Below are 4,402 nucleotides of genomic sequence, written 5' to 3' on the forward strand. Positions count from 1 at the left end.
TCAGCTCAGTGGCATTAAACCATTGGGTCTGTAGAATATAAAGCTTTCTTATCAAAAGTCAGCAAGAGAAGTGTGTGTGTGTGTGTGTGTGTGTGTTTCTACTGCATGGCCATAAGATAGATCAGCCCTATTGAAGAAACTGCACAAAAACTCCATTGTTCCATTTCACATGCAACAAAAATGCGACCATGACTCACCATTCATCAACAGAAGGTCTGCCCACACTGTGTACTTGGTGATGATGACCTTAATAACATTTAAAGTTCATTTTGTCCATTTGCTGTGGGTTAACTGCAGCGATGCACATGTACAATGCAGGTGGCTTTTACATCATGGGTGCCAGGTGGAGTTAATGAAAAAGGCCTGCAGGAAAAAAGACAAGCAGTCAGAATGTGGGAAGCTTGATTCACTAAAAAAGGTCTAAAGCAGCAATGCAAAGCCCACATATGCATTGCTGCTTTAGACCTATATACTATATATACACCTATATACACACACATATGTATATCCAGGATATCTAGAAGTGTTTGAATGAAAGAAAATGAAAAACGATAACGTGCACATACAAGAGTCACGTAATAGAAAAACCTGCAGCTTCACATTATATTGGATGGATTCTCACCAAGTGTCCTTCACAGAGTTTTTGTTAAAATCACCAGGCATTTATTGAAAGAGGTCACATGATGATGATGATAACCAAACCAATCAATCACAGGTAGATCCTTCTACGATTTGCAGTTTTGAATCTGGTGTCCTTGTGAGGCTTTCATCCTCCAAGCCTGTTATCTAGGCAAATTTGTTCACAGAAAACTAAAAACTATTGCTGCAGAATGCTCCCACTGTGAGCCACCATCTGGTTAACAAGGTTACAAAAGGGAAGTGGATATTCACTGAACCTGGTGAGTGACCAAGTTCGCAGATTACTCAATGGCTGAAAAAAATAGGCCCTCTCTACCATTTCTTTGGCTGCTGCTGGTCCCTCGTGACCCTGGCAACCTTGAAAATAATACTTTCAACGATATATTTTGAGCAAATTGTTTCCTAAACTTGGTTAAGTTTCTGTTCACAAATCCCAATAACAAAGCAGATTCAACTGATACGACTTGCTGTTTAGCAGACAATCATTCATCAACCTCAATTCTGTTGTCTGATTGTCTCTGCTTGTAATAGACAAATAGGTCCTGTCCCGCTATCGTAATAGCCTTTACAAGCATTAATCTGTCCATTAGAAAACACCTCTAAATAAGGCTACTCAATATAACACAAACTACTCAACATGATTAATATTTTCACCTGGCTGAACATGTGGCTCCCACGGGAAATTAATCCACTGATTGGAAAATGTAACAACAAAGATGATGGAAATTGGTCGGAAGACAAGGCGTGGGCCGCTATTTACCGTCCTTCTTAAAGCCTTAGCACTTGACAGTCAACTACAAGTGTGATATATTACAAAACTTAAACAACTGCTGGTAAGTAGAGTTGTACTGATACCTGAATGTGTCTTATTTTGGTAATTCAACACTCAAACAGGGACACAAAAACTGTCATCAATTTAAAATGCCCACCAGATGGACAGAAAATGTCCTTTAGAGGACATATATGTTTCAGTGTCTACCCTTATTGTAAAGAGCAAAGCAATTACCGAAATTTCACCTTTGGCTTTGAACAGTAATATTTTTCCTTTTAAGGCTTATGATCTCAAAAAGATTGCAGTCACTTTACAATACATAGTAGGAAACCAAGGTCAGGATGGTTGATAGCAGATTCCTATCCATCGGTTTATACAGTTTGAAATAACACATTAAACACAGGGTGCACGCTGATATATTCCAGGAGGTTTTAACACTTGGCTAAGGTCTAAGAGTTTAAAAAGAAGTTGTGCGTTTGGTATAAAACACTGCAGCTTCTACCACGAGTGAGTATAAAAGCAGAGAAAAAAGAAAAAAAACACAGCCTTGAAAAAATTGTAACTTTAAGTTAGTAAAGATTCCAAATATGGTTTTGCATAATAAAAGCATGTCACAGTGTCAATTCAGATTTAGACTCCCATCTTGACAGACGACAATTATAATGACATCTTCAAACATTGCTGTCCTCCTAAACACCACGTGTGTCAATTCTCTTGCATGTGTTATGTGTTTCATCAACAACAGATGTGGCTCATTAGAAAAAATTTAGTTCAACATCAAATGCCACAATTGGTCGATGATACATCCACCAGATAAGGTTACATATATCCTAAGAGCTGAATATAGAATAGATAGTTAATAGATAATAGATAATAATTCTGCCTGAAAATTTGACATGCTCATCTCTGACTGTTGCATGGAAACAGTTCATATAGGTGATGGTATCAGTGAACAGTCTGTGAAGCATTTCAAAGCCTAATTTAGAAAATATTCTTAACTTGCAAAGGTGTTACGTTGTTTTTCAGCAGCTAGCAATGGTAACAACAAGCCTGAGCTTAATTATGATGAATACCACAGACATACAAGAACCTCCAATATTTATTTAACAGCAGCAATAGAGCTGCACAGAAGAAAATGGACTGTGCTTAGGAGATCCACTTCCACACAAAAGTTAAAATCAATCACAATGGCTCACATTTATAAGCTGCATCAGTGTAGCCACCAGGTTAGCCAAAGCCTTTTATCACAGTGGGGATTGCTGAGAGGTGCATGTGCTACATATCTGCCACAGTAATGAGCGTGGCAGCACTATGGCTGAGCTCATTCAAAAGCCCCCATGATTAAATAGAATACCGGGGAGGTTTTTTTTCTTAACCTCTGCAGTGCACTATGATATGAATGCAGGAAAGACAACAGAAAATATTAATTGTGGAAACAGCCCCGCTGAGATGAGAGGTTTCATGATGCACTGACATGATCTGCTGAGAGGTGACAAGCTGGTGCTCCTGAAGAGGGAGACAGAGAGTCACTCAGTCACTCAGGGAAACACTTTGCTTGCAAATCACTGTGAGAAAAACTGAGAGTAAAAGGCTGTCTGGCAGAGGGCTAATGAGCTGTGTAGTTTTTCTTGGCAGCTGTGTGAAAGAAAGCTGTTGTGCGTGTGTATCAACTGTATTTGTAAAGACAAAAAAATAGCCAAACTGCAACAGAAAAATGAGTATGACTGTTGACACCGCCGCTGCTGCTTTGGCCCCTGAAAAACCACATCTGATGACTTTTGGGTGGAGGCTGATCTGCAATGGAACCACTGGATTCAGACAGATGATTGGGGCTTCCTGGGAGATTCACATGTGAATTGTTTTTCTCATCATGCAGGGATTGAAATTGACTTGTTCTACAATTCACGGTGGCAAATAAAGCCTCAGCACAGAACAGGTTTGTGCCCACGTCAAGATTGCGAGCCCCCCGGAGCCGTCGTCATGCTTAAAGTTGTGAAAAATGAAAGGTGCAGCTGCTGAAATCCAAACCTGCACAGTTGTCGCTCTTTTTCCCCTCTTTTCTTTACGTCCTTCTTCCGTCCCTCTTGTTCATTCTCAAATAGCAAGATGAAGAAGAATGACGCCAGGGGCTTAACACAGCAAAACGTCAGCTGAGGGTTACAGGGGGAAAATTATTGTCAGCGGTGGAAAGAAGCAAGGGGGGGATAAGGCAGAGACGGTCACATACAAAGAGGCCCTTTTTTACCAGCAAGCAGGACTGCCTCACGTCACAACACAAGCAGGAAACCACACCAGCACCACCTCCACCACCATCTCGCCCCTGGGACTGAGTGTAACAGTGTGTGTGTGTGTGTGTGGGAGAGAGAGCGAGAGAGAGAGAGAGATGGAGGAGGAGTAGGAGAAGAAGGGGGGACAAGGGAAAAGAAAAGAGGCCTGGGACACTTAATGAAACCCAATATCCTGCCCCTGGTCTAAAAATAAATGGAGCAATGAGCACATAAACACGACGTAGTATGTGTGTGTTTTCATATGTGCATGACGTACACTCAGGAGAGAGGTGTGAGTGAGTGGTGTTCATTTCCCAGGTTTATTTGAGCTGAAAATTAATATCGTATTCCCCCTGATATGTCTGCCACCCCTCACACACACTCATACCTCATGCGGTGAGGTAACATCAAGAGGTGCACAACTGCATATAAATGGGTAATGTCAATTTGATTACAGAATCCATACAGCCCATGGACTCTTGGCTGTACAGTCAATTAAATGGTAGACTGAGTCCAAGCAATTAAACAGTGAAGTGAAACTTTACAGCTGCATATTTTCCGCAGTGTTATTCTAACAGCGTGTGACATCTGATAATTACTAATTACCCACGGAAACTGAGTCTCCATTAAAGTTTCTTTTACGCCGCTGAAATGAAATTAAATTTAAAAAAACTTTATTGCAGCGCAGTCTCGGCCAAATACAATAAATGCATAGAAACCTGGC

The 4,402-nt window shown here is 40.8% G+C and overlaps 1 long non-coding RNA gene across 2 annotated transcripts; it reads right to left on the bottom strand.

The window, feature by feature from the left end:
- Positions 1-230: 230 nt before the first annotated feature.
- On the bottom strand, positions 231-3,742 carry LOC114450172 (uncharacterized). Of its 2 annotated transcripts, none has more exons than XR_003672044.1 (3): positions 3,639-3,742; positions 3,440-3,561; positions 231-363 (listed from the first exon to the last, which is right to left on the bottom strand). It is a non-coding gene; the product is annotated as an uncharacterized LOC114450172 (long non-coding RNA). The 2 variants fall into 2 exon arrangements; XR_003672043.1 differs by lacking the exon at positions 231-363 and adding an exon at positions 2,054-2,917.
- Positions 3,743-4,402: the final 660 nt, after the last annotated feature.

The sequence above is a fragment of the Parambassis ranga genome, chromosome 17 (genome assembly GCF_900634625.1).
Source record: "Parambassis ranga chromosome 17, fParRan2.1, whole genome shotgun sequence".
NCBI classification, from domain to species: Eukaryota; Metazoa; Chordata; class Actinopteri; family Ambassidae; genus Parambassis; species Parambassis ranga.